At 39.0% G+C, this 18,224-nt stretch overlaps 1 protein-coding gene across 2 annotated transcripts in view; it reads right to left on the reverse strand.

Moving 5' to 3' along the window:
• Positions 1-17,407, reverse strand: part of PCDH11X (protocadherin 11 X-linked) — an 85,410-nt gene extending 68,003 nt beyond the window's left edge. For both annotated transcript variants that reach the window (XM_035541839.2, XM_035541838.2), the window contains exon 1: positions 17,042-17,407. The gene's annotated coding sequence lies outside the window, so the exon portion shown is untranslated. The remainder of the gene's footprint in view (positions 1-17,041) is intronic.
• Positions 17,408-18,224: the final 817 nt, after the last annotated feature.

Here is an 18,224-nt window from a genome sequence, read left to right on the forward strand (position 1 = left end):
TGTTTTTCTTTTCTTATTCTGACGCATCAGGAACTCCTGGAAAGAGAAGTCTCATAGGACTTTTGTCGCTCCTGGTTAGGTAGTCTGTTAGATTGGTCACTCTTGTACCATTGTTAGCACTATTATTTTGTCTACTTGGAACATTTTCACTCTTCCAAATCAAATTATATGATGTTTTTCTACATATTCATGACATCAAGCTTCAGATTTCCTAGTACACCCAAGTCTAGAGTTTCTTAATAGTCATTGTTGGTGTTTTCTTTTGGAAATAAATGAGCATGTAGAACTCATAACTTGAATACATTAACTCTTCCTGGATCAGTGTCAAATTCACACTGATTGCTTGATGACAAGAATATACCAACAAGGATTCATTTACCAGCCTTTTCCCAAAGTTGACACTTCACTGAGCAATATATCAAAGAGCTAAGACATAGGATATCCCAAAAGAACAGCAAACAGCTCTTAAGCACTGAAAATATTTTGTTTCATTAAATACTTTACATAGGTTTTCTGTTTGAAAAAAAAAAAAACACAGATACTGTAACTTTGAATGATACATGATAGATAAGACCCATTTTTTGTCAACATGTCTCAACAGACATCCATCAAGATGTGCACAGTTTTATTGCTATAAAAAGTCTTACACGAGTGCTTGTGCTACATAATGTAAATATATTCTGCTTTCTTAACACTGAATTTAATTTTGTAGAATAAAATTACTCTAAAATTAGATTTCTTCTTATAAATAGTTCTTCAAGAAACAGTGGCAGGTTTGGGGAGTAGTTCCCCCCCATCTCAGTGAACTATTTGCTGTTCTATCAGTATCATGCTGGCCAGTAAGATGAAACAATTTCATCAACACCCCACCAAAAGCCATTCAACTTTTAAAACATACTCTTCGGTGAGTGCTGGGAAAGAGAAGCATGGGAAAAAAAAAAAAGAAACAATGAACATTCTTATTAGACTCCTCAACCTGAACTGAAAGCAGCAGGGTTTTGTAATAATAGCAACATGCAGCTATTGACAACTTGTTAACCTTAACACTAGGCTCGGAGAGAAAAACTGTCTGTGCACTAGCTGGCATTTTTCCTAAATAAATAAATAAATAATAATAAACCCACATTTGCAAGCCTTTGTGAAGGAAAAAGTCACAGGGTTTCAAATAATTTTTTGATATCTACTGCTTTCATAACGAGAGATGTTGCTTTTAGGGCTCATACCAGCAGAAAAGAAGGAGTCAGTGGGAGAGAAACAGGTAGCAGATAGTGTATACATGAGAATTAGCAAAATGTTCTCCAGTCATCTAGAGAAGTGATGGTCTAAGTGCAAATTCATGCTAAAAGAACATTGTATGTGTCTTAAATATCAGTGTTGCAGCTTGTTAGATTCGATGTTCTTTACTTTTACAAAGATAATGCCACTAGAAAACACAAGACTGTTAATCATCTTTTACTAACAGTCTACATCACAAAATTGATTCTACATGAATGAGCATATTCCTTTACATTCTGTGATATTTCAGTCTTAAACTAGAAGAAACCTGATGTCCTTATTCTTGTCCTGATTTACATTCATCATCATACACATCATCATACACAGACTGGAAGTCTCCTTAAAAGTATTCTGCGCATTGGTATCTCAGCAATGAATTTTGCTGGGAATGCTTCATGAAGAAGTCTGCCCAAAACCTGTAAGCACTATGTTTAGTTCAGACCAAGGATATAAGTAATGTATAACAGTAAGACTTTTATGACAACAGCATGTCCACGCACAGATATAAGTAACATATGCATGCTTTTAACAAAAAAAGGAAAATGCACATACACATCTTAAAAAAAAAAATCAAGTACTCAATGGCAGGTAATCTTTATAAAAGTATTAGGAAGCATCAATCCTCTCATTATCACGGTGATTTTGTTTTGAACTACTGAATATTTACAGTATGACAAAAAGCCCAGACTCTCAGTCATGTACGGAAGTAGTAAAATCATACCGTGAAGGGCTGTGTCAGCTGAAATACACACTATTCATAATGATGAGGCACTGAATACAGCAGTTTGTTATGCATATTATTTGCAAAGGGTGTGACCTATTCAAAAGCTGAATGAATTCAAAACTACTGTTATGTTCAACAGATGCGGTTAGGACACAGTTCACGTTTTGTTGTTATCCAAGTTTTCAGTACATTTGTGCTCCATTGAAGAGTTACACTAACAAAACAAAACTCATGCCAAAAATTCACCCAAACTACGAACAAAGTGGCTTCTTCATGACAGTTCTAGAGCTTTCTGAAGAAGCAGGAGACAACTTCAATTAAATATTCACACATCTTAGATGACCAATTTAAAAGTTTGAAGCAACAATATTTGATGAATTCAACATATTTGCATTTTTTTTTTTATTAGCAACATATTCTAAACTGTTCCCTTCACTGCATCTGTAATACTTCAGAAGAAAAGCAAGGATTAAACAAGCTATTTCATCACAAATTATGAATTTGCACTAGTATGTTGCTGGGTCAGTCAAGCCTGGGTGAATAATCAAAGGTATGAAGTGCCTTGTGGAAAAGCAAGTCTTTCTGCAGTCCTATGCTGTCACTTTCTGATTTACAAAAAAAGTAACTCACCAGAGAATTGAACTGTTTTCACCAAATTTATTTATTTAATCTACAGATCTTTTATTAATTCTTTTTTATTTAACTTAGAAAATCTAATTTTCAACATAAGGCCGTCCAAGATGATTAACTATGCAGGAAGGATTTTTTTTTCCACTCTAATGCTTTTTCAAACTTAGAAATCAAGGCGATATTCTCAGGCTTCTTCCATAAACATTCTGATCAGTGCTGACTTACCTATAAACTTCCCCAAACGAAACAGTGAAACTGCATCTCATCTTGCTAACAAGACTTACTTTTAACCTCACTTTGTATTTCATTATATAATGCAGCAATACAGACCATTTAAAGATAAACACATTTTTGGTTTGTAAATCATCTTCAAGATTTCTGTTTCGTAAGAGAAGTACAGATAGCTCACATTCATCTTCTCTTTAATGACTACTCCCAGTAGAATGTTTACAGCTTTTTTAACCTGTAAATCTGATGATTCTCTCAAGAGATTCATTAAAATCTTGAACTTGAATTTCTTCTCTTACAACAAACAATACTCCAGTAACACCTTCTAATAATGAACATTTTCCAAGAGAAATTGAAAATCTGTGATTTCCCCATGGTTATACAGCTCATAAATATATTATCTATGATGGTAACTATACATACAAATTACACTGTCTTGCCTAGCAGTGATTGCAATGAAGTATCTTTTCAAAAAAAAAAATTGTGCTGATTCAGACAAGGGAAGGATCAGAACAGCTGCCAGGGTTCTGAGTCTGTGGATAGTAACTTATATTTGCATAACACTATTTTCTTGTAGTTGCACCAATGCAACAACAAACAGAATCTGTTCATATACACATGCCTCATTCAGAGCATTTAATATGAAGTTGCTACAACTGAATACTTGTAATATCTTTAGAGACAGTCTGGATTAGCATTATTCTAATGTTAAGTAGTTCACTTTATATCCAAAGCTGACCATGTTTCCTGATCATCAGTCAAGGAATAGCTTTTGCTGAATTACCACTAGTTCATTCTGGCTCATCAGGGCATCTCTTTCATTGAGATTTGTCTTATAAGATGGCCCATTCCTGAATACATGATGGAAGGTAACTGGGAAATGTTCCCAGTTGATGGCAAAAATAGAAAACCTAAATGATAAAGAATAATAGAAAACCAGTTCATCCCCTCCTCCACAGGGGAAAAAAAAACAGCAAAAATGATTTTCTGCTGAGATGAATAATTATATTGACATTTTTATATTCAGTACTATCAGAGTTGATCATCTTGAAGCAAGCCTAAGTCCCATGTCTAAAATACATGCTAACAAGCAGATAGTGAATGTTGCACTTTTCTTAATTTTTATTTGTAAACGGAATATACTTTTCCTATGGAACATTTGGCATATTTAGGAAGTTCTATGACATACTGTGCATTAGTGCTTTATTATTAAATTTCCTGTTGTTAGAAAAACAGTCCCACTGTAGGGTACTTCCTGAAAGTCAAGGAAACTTTGATTTAGCCTATTGGCCTTCCAAAGATTTTCCCATAAACCATCTGCTGTTATTGCCTATTTAAAATGGGGGGGGGGGGGTCGTCCTCAAAATATCAATCTGAGACAATCTATGGTATAAATGCAATGCAGTGATTAAGATAAACAAATAATTAAGACACTTTCCTCAGTGTAACAGGGAACAGTCCATCATTATGTAACAACTGTGTTTACTGACCAGGCAATTACAAATAAACTGCAGACAGCAGAGATCTATCACAGTATTTTATTAACACCTAAGTATTTTTAAAGGAAGAGAAAGGATTCTTGTTCAGAAAGCAGAAACAAAATGGATAATTAAATGGTACAGCAAGAATCATGGATAGAAAACACTAAATGAGTGCATTCAGTATTCTGCTGAGCTTTCAGTTAAAATCGGCCCAAATAAACTAACACAAACCCATGGAAGTAAATTTTAAAGGTAAATTGCAGATTTAGCATATGCACTATTATGTCCCTTTTAGACATTTAAAAAAAACATACCAATGATACCATGTAGTACAGACAGAACAGAAAACAAGTGGAAGTACCTGAAAGACAGTCTAATCTAGTTTTAACAACCAAAAAATAAAAAAGCTACTTCAGACTCAGCAGCCTTCACCACTAGTTCTCAGTGCCCAATTTTGGTTTGACTGCCTACTTTGACGAATAATTCCACGATGAAACTAAGAATAAAATGGAGGTTTTGTAAGAGTAAGGATTCTTTAAAAGGTAACTGCTTACACGGTCACATACCAAAGCATTGTTACACTAGAACTACTGCCTGGAGTAAAAGACAAGGAAGGACAAATTTAGAAAAGGCTAGCTAACAAAATTCCTTCTCTTCCCTCAGTGATACCTATTCCATTTTTGAGGTTTTAGGAAAACGCTTGCAAACATCTCTTTCACTCTCCAAACACCATAATCCTAAAATGCCATATAGCACAGCATATCTGTCTGCAGATCTGTCTCAAAAGGCATGTAAATAACAGCCTACAACATTATCATACTCAGGGAAAAAAATGGAAGGCTCTTGCACAGTCAAGGGTATCCTTAAATATATTATGAGCTAATAAGACACAGAATCACAGGATGATTCGAGTCAGAAGGGACCTCTTAAGGTGACCTAGTCCGATCTCTTTCTCTGGGTCAACCATGAAGTCTGTTTAGGTTCCTCAGGTTTTTATCCATTCTGGTCCTGAAAACCTCCCAGAATAGCGACCGCACACCCCCCCCCCCAGACTTGTTCTGGTCTTTTTTCTTACCTCAGTGAACCCAGATCATTCATTCCATTACCGTCAGTGAGTACTGTTTAGGAGCTTCAGTGCAGTGAAGTAATAATATTTAAGCAGAATGAGAACACTGAACCAAACAGGTAGCTTCTAGGATGCTTTTCAACAGAAAATGGCAGACCTTTGACCAATTTAAAAATTCAGCTTCTGATAAGAATTTTGAAGAACTTTAGCTTCATTTACAGTGGTCTTATCTTACATCTAGGGCAACTAATAAAATTTACGTCTATAAAAAACAACACCTATTCTCAACCTTACCATCTCTTCTCTTAGTACATTGTATGGATTATATGGATAAGTCCCTCTTCAGAAACTTCATTTCATGCATTTTTGCAGTGAATGTGTCAACCTCCAGACACTCTTGTAGTAAAGAGCACTAAATCATCAACATGAAGCATCAGCAGAATACTCTTCACAAATACAAACAAAATTACACTCCATCTAATGTGTCCACTCCAGAAAACCCTCAGAAAAATACAGATTAATGGGTTTGTCTTACAGCTCTGAATGTCAACTAACTTAGGTCTTGTAGGACCAAGGGAAAAGCATCAATCTCAAGTTCTCTTGCCCTCAGCTCAGATGTTTAAAGCTGAAGCTTCTGCTCTTCTACTGTTTTTCACAGAAGAATAAAATCACACAGCAAGTCTTCCTCAGAAATCAAAATAAAACTAAAAGGTGTTTCACAGATCAAAAGCAGTACTTTAAACTGTATTTAGAACAGCACTCTAGAAAGGCAGTGAACAGATGACTTGCTGAAGTGTGAGCTTGTCTTTATAACCTCAGTTCAAGGAGGCCTCCAAAATTACATCAGATAGCACACACTGAGACAGGAATAGCAAACAATGTTAAGATCCAAGTTCAAGAACAGAAATAACAGCTCTCTCCTGTTCACTAGTAGGTTCCTCTTCCTGTCCCTCACTTCTTTACTACTCCTTGAACAATGAGATCCGCAAGGATATAGCAAGCTCCTGGATTTGAGCAAAAAATCCCAATCAAGACAAAAGGAAAAGGTATGTCCTACATGGAAGAGTTAGTGGCTTTCTCATGGAATCATAGAAAAATTCAGGTTGGAAGACATGTCTGGAGATACAGTCTAGCCAAACCTGCTCAAAGTTTCTAAGTTGCACTAGGCTGCTTAGCAACCTAGTCCAGTTTCATTAGATCTGAATTTTTCCAAGGGTTCTTCTGAATATTATTATTTTATTTTTTTTTTTAGTACGCAAAAACAAAGGAGGAAGCACTTCAATACTTCTTTTGGTTTACTACCAACATTACTTTCTCTTTGAGCTTCAAATAATTCACACCTAACCAGGGATGAATTTTATTGCTAAGAAACACGGTTGAAAACACTGGCCTAGGTTCAGGAAAACAAAAAAGAAAACTGATCTAGTGCAAATTAGCATGCATAACCCAGCCTGAAATCACACTGGCATCAAGGACAGAAGGCAACTCTTCAATTTGAAAGAACTCAATAGAACTAGGGCTCCCATCATAAAGCTGAGTAACATCTCTATAATCTGAGAAAGAAACTAGATGTTGCCAACACAGAAATAACTTGACATGTTTCTCCCCCCAAAATAGTTACAGCTGAGGTTATAAGAACTACATGAGCCAAAGTTCTATTTATTAAAAGAAAGAGGAGAAAATGACAACTGTGGTCCACAAGATGATGCCATCCTTAACCTCTTCTTATAGATCACAAAATATTCTATTAAAATTTATAATTGCCTCAGCGATCAAACAAAGAAATGTCTAAGCACGTCTAACAAGTGTTCGGCTCTTCAGCAGGTATTTTACTACCACAGTAACTTTCTGATGCCATTTGCAAAAGCATTTGAAATTTTGACTTCACTAGAGGTTTCTTACCCTCTGCCTTCCCATTCAGACAAATTTGTAAGGTCATGGTGACGCATATTCCTTATATATACATATAACCACATGGACAGCATTTAAAGAGATGTTCAGATACAATTATCACTATGATCACCAAAGTGTCCTGAACTGTTCAGAAAGTAGTTTCTGTTGATTGTTTGATACATCCATCAACCACTGCCTTGCAGTTTGGTCAGCAGCAATGACTTATTACAGCAATGACTAAATCGACATAGATCCAATTCTCTGAAGTGACTGAATTTTTAGAATTTAGTTAATCTCACAATAGCTATACTACACCACCTGCCAGCTTCATCTAAATCACTTACTCTAAATTTTTTTCAATGATTTCTTTAAAGCTTTTTTAGTGTTTATAATACAATAAAACTTGAAGTACTGTACCTGCCAAAATGATTTACACATAATAAACTGAGACTGTAAATGTTTTTTTGCAGACTGATGTTGCACTATTTTTGATTCAGCCATGAATTTTAAATATTTATTTTTGTTAAGTATAGTGCAATGAAAATACCAACTTTATATATTAAGGGGACTCATAACAAAACCCAGCATTTTTAATCTTTTGTCAGACTTAACAGGAAAGCATTCTATTTGTTTATATTTTCCCAGTGATGTTAAACAACAATAACCAAAACCTGACACTTGCTTTAAGTTAGCAAGAGAAAAAGTACCTACAGCAAGCAGCTGCTGAACAAATTGTGTAATACCTTACAAGAAAATAAGCAGTCCCACATAGCAGTAATATGTCGTTAATAAAGGTTTATTGGTAATTTTAAAATAACCTACATTGTTATTCAGAAGAACACTGCTCAAACACAAAATTGGAACCAAATTCAATTCATTTTATCATAAACTTCTTAGTGAATTTGAGCTGTGTAACGCAATACAATCACAAAAACACTGTCTTATTGCAACAAATTTACAAGCACATTTACCTTTTTCTCCAACTTAAGACAATAAAAATGATTTCAGGTTTAGTCCACCCTATATAGACTATAATAAATAAAAATATACAATTTGAGCTATTGTAAATTTATACAAGTTTCTGTCAGTTCTTTCTCTTTTTACTAAATCAACCCCTCCTCCTGTGTTTTAACTTCTGTTTATTGTCTCAGTTAGACAACCTGGATTTTAAAGTTCTGACAAGCAAAAAGTAAAAGCGATCTCTCTTTTTGACTGAAATACATGCTTAGAGTGATCATCTTAAAATATAACCAGGACTTTTTCCAGTGCTGGATGTTCAACTTAGTAACAGTGAATCAGGGTGAATCTTCTGCTATCACACCTCTTTCCATCACTCATGGAGATGTTAGGAGAAGCAATACACACAAAGAAACTAAACCGAATCCAACCTCATTTCAAACGATGGTCTAATACAAATGCACTTCCATGTCCAAAACTGTGAAATAAATTGCCTAATGGATGGAAGCAGAAGAAAGAAGGTACAAAAGCGTTTGGAACTGTTTCCGTTTAGGCAGAATCACCTCAGGTACTCTATGAACTTGATTCTGAAGACTGTATCCAACTTTAACACAACTTCAAAGGCTGGTCAATGCTTAAACTTCTCTGTTTGGCGAGCCACGAAACACAGAATGTGAAAGGTAACAGGTCCCAACCTAACAAATCGCGATGCCACAGTCTTAATAAAAGAGATTCATTTCTATCACAGCTTTTCTAATTCTTCTGCTCCCCCTTCTCTTCTCTGTAGAAGTATTTTAAATCTACTTGAATAGAACAGAAAGAGTAAAAAGGACAATCATCCATTTTAAAAGTTTATTCTGTGCAACTTTGGTGAAGACTGCAAAGGTTTAACGTATGTGCATAGTTTGCTTTTAATTTTTTGGTAGAATTATTGCATTTGAGTTACACCATATTTTAAATACCTGCTGCTGACTAGTTTTAATATCCTTAATGCTGAAGAAATGCAAGAAAACATGAATGAGGTACAAGCAATGAGTGGACATCACGTAAATACAATTTTCTTTCTTTTCAGGGGCAGGAGAAGAAAGCAAGAATTTTTAAACTCTTTCATTAAAACATTCAAAAACAAACAACACCCAAACTCTTTTGAGAGTCATTTGTATTTAGTCACCAAGAACATCTCTTCCTTGAGCACACAGGGTTCAGATTGTTCGGTGATGCTCATATGCCTCAGTACTGACACAGACGTACAGATGGAAGATATTACTGGTTCATTTCTCATTGTAAGACCATGGATGCTTGACACATCATAACCTCATTCCCCAGTTAAGAAAACAACAGTTTGACTACACACTAGTAACACATTTCTTTGACAAAGACTATTAATGTCTTTGCTTTCTGACTCACGTGCACTTGCTTGAAGTGGTCATCTTTTTTCCCCGACATGCCAAACATCTTTTGTAGGTTATTTATTTTTCCCTCTCCTTTGTTTGTTGAAACACGTTGAGTTATAAACTCAGCTCAAACATACTTTGTATTATGCTTTAAGAGTACCTTCAGAGCAGTTCTTTAAAATGTTTTTCTTTGAACATGTAGATAAAGCTAAACTCTTAAAGATATAAACTGATAACTGTGCACACTGTCACACACACAAAAAAAGAAAAACTGATAGGCCATGATTCTGCAGCCTTTTTAGAGGTATTTTAAAGACAAGTTGTGTTAAGAAAGCATGGTTTACAGTGTTCTCCTAGACGTATTGTCTTTTCAAGGGGCATATATATGAAGAATGTGAGAATTCGGTAAGAGCATGCAAACACCAAGAATGTTATATATAGTTCTGTTCTAAAGTCATCAGTACTCTAGATTATATACAAATTAAATACACTTATTTCCAGTACCTAAAGACTCCTCTGTAACTTTCACTCCTCAGATTTAACTAGTAATTGTTCAACTGCGCGTGATTTTTCCTCCTCAAGTTTACAATAGAAACACAGAAGATAAAGCAGCAATACCTGATAATTCAACTTCTATTTGGCCAGAGGAAAAGGCCATTGTCAGTTGGCTTGTAAAATCATCAAAAACTAACTAGAACACAAAATGTCTGGTTTACTTTTTCTCCAGTTTTCTTTAAAAAGTCACGAAATTACACATCTCCTGAACATTAATTTTAAAAAGAATAATTCTTTTTATAATAATAATTCCTTTTTTTTTTAATAAAATGATAATTCCTTTTTAACGATAATACTTCTGCATATATACAAGCACTTAACTAACCTCCTGTAGCAGAATTCAGATAACAGAAAACTAACTTGAAGCCCTTAGTAGATGTCCATTCGTTCTGGTAAAGTCTCACATGCAGACAAGGCAGAAAGATGGACAGAAGATGAATTTTATGCATTTCATTACCAATTTTCATCCCCAGAATTATTACTTTGCTGTTGTAAATTAAGATCTGGAACACAAGGTGCATTGCAACATACATCTTCTAAGGGTCAATTAAATGAGTGACAAAATAAAGCCGTTACTCCCTTTAATGGTAGCTTTAGTTTCATGACTTACATCTTGTGTACATTTACAAATTACTTGCGGCAACTATAATTTGGACAAGCTGCTACAGCAAGCTTCAGGTTCCAAATTACTTGAGTCCAGCACTATATACGCATGTTGCGCTTCGTATTACATCATGATTTAATGGTGAAGTTCCTCTGCACTTTTTCTACTAAGATTTCGGGAATGCTATGACACATGCTTCCCCTGTTTAACATTGACAAGTGTAATACTTCTGTCGTAAACATCTTAAGTGTCTGATTAACATCTCCTTCCCATTTGTGAATCCAGCCTGCCCCATGACACATGCTTCTTATTGAAGCTACCCTCCCTTGCAGGAAGAAAAAAAACAACCAACCCTACCACATACCCAAGCAAAACCAGTTATTAAAGTGACCTGTATGCCTGCCAGGACACATGGTTTCATAATTGTTTGTCAAGAGACAGGAAGAAATGTATTTATATAATTATAGAAGTAATTACAAATCCTGCACAATTGACTAAACAAGAGTTTAAACTATGACTTCCACTAGCAGAAATAAAACTCATTTCCTTCTCAAAGTCAGGAAACCTCCCTTCTTAGGAGGAATATCAAAAGAGATGACCATCTAATGAAATCTGCTACAGACTAAAGGTAGGCAGGTGCCTTTGTTTATTTATTTATTTTGGTATTTTAAGTTTTTCCCTACTCTGCATTTTAATGGAACCTGTATTTCTGTCATCCCCCAAATAATTTCCATTTTTGTTCTGGTGGGCAACTACGCATGTTATGTGCCAGGAACTAATGCTGGAAACAAGACCGTGTGGCTTTCCAGGTATCATGATCATAGATCCAGCAGATCATAGCTTTCCATACATACACATGTTAATTTAACAAGCTAGCACAGAGCAGTAACTATGATGGTGTAAGTAGCTGGTTAAATGAAATACTCTGTGCCTAAAGCACTGCAAAGTTTTACATGGATTTTTTTCTATTTAGTATGTATTTCCTGCTACTTTGGTAGACAGCATAAAGCTCATGCAATTACTAATTAAATTCTTACAAAAATAATAAAACCATGTCCTTAAGGATGCAATGTAAACACTGCAAACTACATCACCAGTGACATCTTATTTCTAGACCAGCTCAGAGGAAGAAAATCATTCCCTAAACAGCCATGTCAAATCAAAGCAGTATTCAACACAAAACATTCCCCTGGCAGGTAACCGAAACAGGGTAAGTTTCTCAGCACAGCTCAAGTTTCTTAGGCGTATTTAACCCCAGAGTGATGGGTTTTAAATTCAGTGGCCCACCTCCGCTTACATTTTCACTACTGAAATCCGAAGTCTGCAATAATTTCAGTGTTCATTTGTCTCTCTGAGAACATATTTAGCTCTCTGCTGATCAGGTTAGTTATGTCCGCTTGCAACGAAATAATCCTTGTTGAGTACGTCATAACTTACCTGAGGGAAAACAACAGTAATTTAAAAAGAACTTCCCCTGAAAAGTTAGTAAAGCACTTGCTGCTTAACAGCCTAAATTCTGCCACCCTTGCAAGCAAGAATCCTATACAGCAACACCTTCGATACCATATTAACATTTGACTTCTAAGCAAGTGGCAGAAGTTAAAGTATGTTATGTTTTGTAATGCAAGAAGCAATTATTCAAGGCACTGTTCCAGCAGAAATGTTTTCGCAGCCTGCAAGAAGCTTTGACTCAGATTCTGTTGGATCAAGAAGACTAAGTCTTACGTTATCTATGGGAGAACATTTATTTTCTAAGTGTACCTGAAACGCAGCAATATTCAGCAGGATATTAGAAGCAATGATACAGGCAGGACTTCAAATAAAAAGAATGTTTAATTATGACACAACTTCAGAAAACCCTTTACAGTTTCTTATTTACTGTCAGAACTACCATGATTTGATTGTATCTACAGATTACATTCCATGCTCTTTTAGAGCTATATTCTGTTTTTTATATTAACTTCCACTGGACTTTCATGAAACTTCCCCTGCAAGTGGGGTAAGTTTTTTCTTTCCATTCAAATCTGAAATCTTACTGAACAATTACAGAAAAACAGTATTTGTTGCCTCGATTTAGACACAAGAGTTTTGTTCTAAAAAGTTTTTTGAAAAATTTATATATATAACCATTCACTTCCACCAGATAAAATAAACGGTATTATTATCACTCAAAAATATATTTTCCACGTATTTGACTATTGCTCACAATACAACACCTCAAAGACAATTTTAAGGACAGTTTAAACTCTTCTTACAGTGGAGCTTTTTTTTTTTTTTTTTAAATATGCAAAGCTATAGGAGTTTTTATGCTTCCTGGCAAGTCACTCCACTAATGCAGAGGCTGTAATTGAAAAAGACTGTCTTTTAAACCTATTTTCCTTATTTTACCATTGGATAATGAGAATGGGAGTCTCCCCACAGATCTTAAGGGATAATCAAATTCCCATTTCCACCCTAAATTTCCTGCTTCATATTACTTGCCTTTATATATGCAGGGAGCGTGAATTTTCACAAGAGGAAGAAAGATACGGTCACCACTACTTCACCATGCTGAAGACAAACTGCTATAAATTCCCTCTCAGTGATCTCACTGCAGAAAGAGGTAACAGGGACAGCAGACTATTAATCTCCCTTATCAATTTTTAAGTGTTAAAAATTTTTCATTCAAACAACACCATTTATTCCATCCACCCCAAAACACTAGGACTACAGCAAGCTGTATCTGGAGCCTGCCCACCGACCACGGGTACTACGCAGAACACAGGACTGTAGCACTGAATCCACGTGTATTTTCAGTCTGTCACTTCTAACCCAAAATACACATGAAGAGGTTATAAACATTCACCTACTTTGTCCGCAGAGATGAAGCAACTACTTCACTGCTGGAAGATGACCAACTAATTAAGACAGGCAATTGTAAAAGGTTTTGGGATGCTCTGGAAGAAAGGGGGCTCCATGTAAGTGTAAGCTGACCGTTAGTACCACTCCCTGCACCTGTGATGGAAGGGCATGATTTCTGCAGTGGTGATCTTAGGTGAACCACCTGGTAAGCACACTTCAGCACCAGCATCCCCCAAATCCTTTTATCACCTGTGTCACACAATCAATGTTAATCAAAACCATCTTGTCCTTTTTAGCTTATTGAAAGCGTAACTTGACAGACTAACACAAGGGGTTTGGAGTTGTGTTTTGTTCTAACTTCTCACAAGAAATAACTGGAATAACGCCAAAGACATCAGTTCTAATACAACCTCAGACTGAACCAGTAAACTGAGATCTAACTAATTCCTGTTTTGAGCCAGTGCCATCCTACTTGAAAAACCCTGCTGCCTGCTTAGTGATCGCAGACCCCTTTAAAATCCAGGTATAAACACCCACCTGGCTCTACAGGGCTTCTAGATCTGAGAGGAATTCTTTTTTTTCCTTTTCGTCTCTACCTTTTTCAGGCAGGGCATTACTTTCTACCAAGCTTTCTATAAATTCAACTGAACAGTGCTACGTTAGCAAATGCCAGTTGTTAATATACTTCATAGCTTAGGATATCTACTTTTTTTTTTTTAAAAAACTATATGAATGTGTTTAACTTGAGCTTAGAGCCTGTCTTTAAATGTTAAATTACTAAACAAATGGGTGTTTTAATGGAAAGACTGACATAATTCTTAACTATGGGAGTGTGAATGGCTCCAGTATACGATTACACAAGTCCACGTAGAATACAAATGCAATACAGGACCACAGGTTCAGATCTTTGATCTCCTTTTTTGCAGAGGCTGTGATGTATAAAGCCAATTCCACTGAGCAGACAGTACTACACTGAATATAAATTATCCTTTAACTATAGCAAGGCTCACACTTGAAGAAACGCTGCAAGGATGAACAATGCAGCCATGAAGCAGTGAAGAGTTCTTCTGTAAAAATATACAGACCCCGATCTGCATGGATAACCACGTTCTCAAAAGACATTTTTTCCTCAGCTGTAACTTGGTAAAAATTAGAGTCACATCTGGAACATTCGTACAGAAGTAAAATTAATCAATGAATTAATGAATTATTCTCATTAAGAAATGAGCTAGGAATACTTGCTTTATTTTCCAGATTAAGCATCATTCCCCTCAGCAGCCTAACAGTTGGTCTTGAAACGTAGATACCAACAGTCTCACCTGAACATGGCTTGATATTTAAGCACATCTTCTCCACGTATCTCTTTGGAAGAAGAACCTTCTGCCTATTGAGCTAACACGAAGCTCCCTGGAGTATAGCCATGAATATTCTAAACCCATCTCTTACACACCATTCACAAGTCTCCTTTTGCTAAAACAAAATGCTTAAGAGGAATTCAATACACTTAAGCTGCTCTTCTTCATTTTATTTCATTATTTTAAATAAATAAATTCTATCTCAACTTTTTTTTTTACGCTAAATATACAGCACAAGAGACACTCAACAGTGGAGCTACTAGCTCTGATTTTGCAGACAACTCAAATAGGAAAACAAATTACTTGTGAAAACCTCAGATATTTTGCTCTGTTCTACATAATTTTATCATTAACCTGCTCTTTTGCAGTTACACAGAGATACTAATGAGTATACTTACAATATCCTTATCTCTTTTGTTTAAGTTATAATTTAGGTGGTTCTAAGAAATGGTTCTTTCCCAGTTCATGATGTTTAGTTGTGCAACAACTTCCTCTGTGTGCATGAAAACAGCAGTAAATAAATAAGTAACTTTTCTCCTATCTTACCTCCTTTGACCTATGCAACCTGACAGATCAACGCTACTTCCACCGCTGACAAGAGAAAAGTCAAAATTTATCTTTGGCTTAATCTTTCTGTTCTCTTTGGGTTTCCTTGGTTTCCTTTCAATAAGGCTTGAAGAAGGTGCTCTTTGTGGCTCAGTTTTCTACGCCAGAATAAAATTCAGCAAAAAAAGAAGGCAAGGGTAAGTTGATATTATCTACTGTCCTCAGCTCTGCTTTGGTTCAGTAAACTTGAACATCTTCTCCCCTCCTTTGCCAATTGAGATAAGCAGCAACAATTACTCAAAATGCATTATCAACTCAAGCTCAGAAAGACAAGATCAGACGAGTCGAGTCCCTCTCTCTCAAGCTTACAGTTTCTTTTAATATCCGAAGGGGCAAATAAGTCCCCGTTTGCCTCCTGTCAGATAACTCGGAGCTACTTCTTAAAGGCAACTATGTCAAGGTTGCAAAAGGAAAATGAGATAAATCCTCTGCTTTCCAGATCGCCTACAAGGTTTCTGCTCATAACCAGCAGGCTGTAGGCTTTGTGCCATTATGTCAAAAGTCATAAATGAAGCATCCTTCCCCAAATGCTAAGTAATATTTTATCCTTGCCTTTCTGTGGTCTCCATAGCTGAAACCAAGTATTCATTGGACATCACTGCAGTGCCTCTCTAACCGATTCTAACTGCATCCGGAGCTCGAGTAAATTAAAATATTTCAGCTTGATCTGTGTTTTATCCCATTCCAGTACTCCACATATACAGCAACTTTAAGCTTACAGATCTCTCTCCATGGTTTAAGGAAATCCTTCAATCAGAGAACTTCATTTACAATCCAGCATAGTTTCTGCTCTCCCGTCTCCCCACAGCAGCTAGGCATTTTGATGCAATCCTCATTTAATGCAATCTCCATTACAGGATTATGATCACATCAATAAAATGCTCCATATGGTTTTTTGTTTCTTTTTTTTCCTCCTTTTCCCCATCGCTCTCCCTCTCTCATTAACACCAGGCGCTCTATCTGGGGGGAAAATAAAAAAAAAATAAAATTTAAAAAAAGCAACCGAAAAAAACCAAAAACCCGACACCCCGGCAAATCAAACAGGACGCCGGGATGCTCTGGGGAGGCGGTGGGGGGTACACATCCAACAAAACCTAACAGCCTGTGCCAGCCGCCGTCAGAGGCAGACCGCGGGTCTCCCCGTTCCTGAGCCGTGCAAGTTGGCTCCCCGTCGTCGCTGCGAGCAGAGACCGTCAGCGTTATGGTAGCGGAGCAGCAACAAACGCACATTTGCAATCGCCTGTGCGCTCCATGTGCTTTCCAGGCGAGCAGACTTGCATTTCACTTGGCCGGCTCCGTGCCATTCACGCCGCTCCGGAGGCACCGCCGATGCCCTGCTGAAGAGGGGGGGGGGGGGGGGGGGGGGCGGGGGGCGACGGACAGAAGGTACAACACAAAAGGGTGCGAAAACCCCTCTGCCGCCCCTGCTTACCTTCAGTGCCGTGCGCGCCGAGGCCGTCCCTCCAGCCGGGCTGCTGCGGAGGCTGCCCCGCCGCACGGGCTGCTCGCTCCCCAGCGCGGCGGCTCCTGCCCGGCAGCGGCCGCAGGCGGCTCCCGCATAGGGAGCGAGGCCGAAAGAGAAAGGGGAAGGAGGAGGGGGAGGAAAAAAAAAAGAAAAAAAAAGGAAAAAAAAATAAGGGGGGGGTTCCTAACTTTTAGGTAAGCCTGAGTTTGTTTTATTTCTGTTGGGTTTTGTTGCCCATTGGCTTGCGCAGCCGGCGGGAGGCAGGGACGGCGGTGGCGGCCCCGCACGGGTCCGCAGGGGTCCGGCCGCCCGCCCAAGTTGCGCGGGGAGGCTCGGCCCGGCCGCGCACACCGGCGGAGCCCCGAGGGCAGCGGGCAGCCGCCTCCCGCCCGCGGGGAAGCCGCCGGTGCCGGTGCCGCCGCCGGGCTCTCCCCTCCCTGCCGGGGCTGGCTGCGGGCGCGGCGGCCCCGGGGGGCGCGGGCAGCGCTGCCGGCGGCGCCCCGAGCCCGCCCTGTCCCGGCGGCGGCGACTCCGGCTCCTCCGGCTCCGGCTCCGCCTGGGCTCTGCCGCGGCCGCCCGCGCCCCGCGCCGCCGCTGCCGGCCGGCCCGCCCCGCCGCTGACATCACCGCCACGGGGCGGGGCGGCGCCGGGCCCGGCCGGGCGCCCCCTCCCGCAGGATGCCCCCGGAGCCGCCGCTCCGCCGCCTCGCCAGGGGGCGGCCCCTGCGGGGCCAGGGCCGGGGCACCCCCCCCCCCCCAACCACGGCCGGGCCGGGGGCCTCCGGCGGCGCCCCCGAGGCTCCGCGGGGCTCCGCAGGCGCCGCCGCGCCTCGGGGCTGGGGCCCGGCCCTGGGCCGGGGGCTGCGTGGGGCAGAGCGGCCGGTGAGGAGCGGCCGTGCGGAAACGCGCTCCGAGGGAGAGCTCGGGGTCCGCGCCGGTGTTAGTGACCGGGGGACCTCGAGTTACTGGCAGCGCTTCGCCAGATGCCTGCAGTAGGCACTTCTTAGTGAACGCGGTAATTACTGGTAAATGGCGTTTTCGCTATGCTCTGCTCTTGGGTGAGGAGGCAGTTTTAGGCGCTGTTCTGGTGAACGAGAGAACTTGCACTTAACCCCAAGAGCCTAATCTTTTGCATGTGGCCTTTAAAAAT

This window comes from Cygnus atratus, chromosome 13 (assembly GCF_013377495.2).
Source record: "Cygnus atratus isolate AKBS03 ecotype Queensland, Australia chromosome 13, CAtr_DNAZoo_HiC_assembly, whole genome shotgun sequence".
In the NCBI taxonomy this organism is placed as follows: Eukaryota; Metazoa; Chordata; class Aves; order Anseriformes; family Anatidae; genus Cygnus; species Cygnus atratus.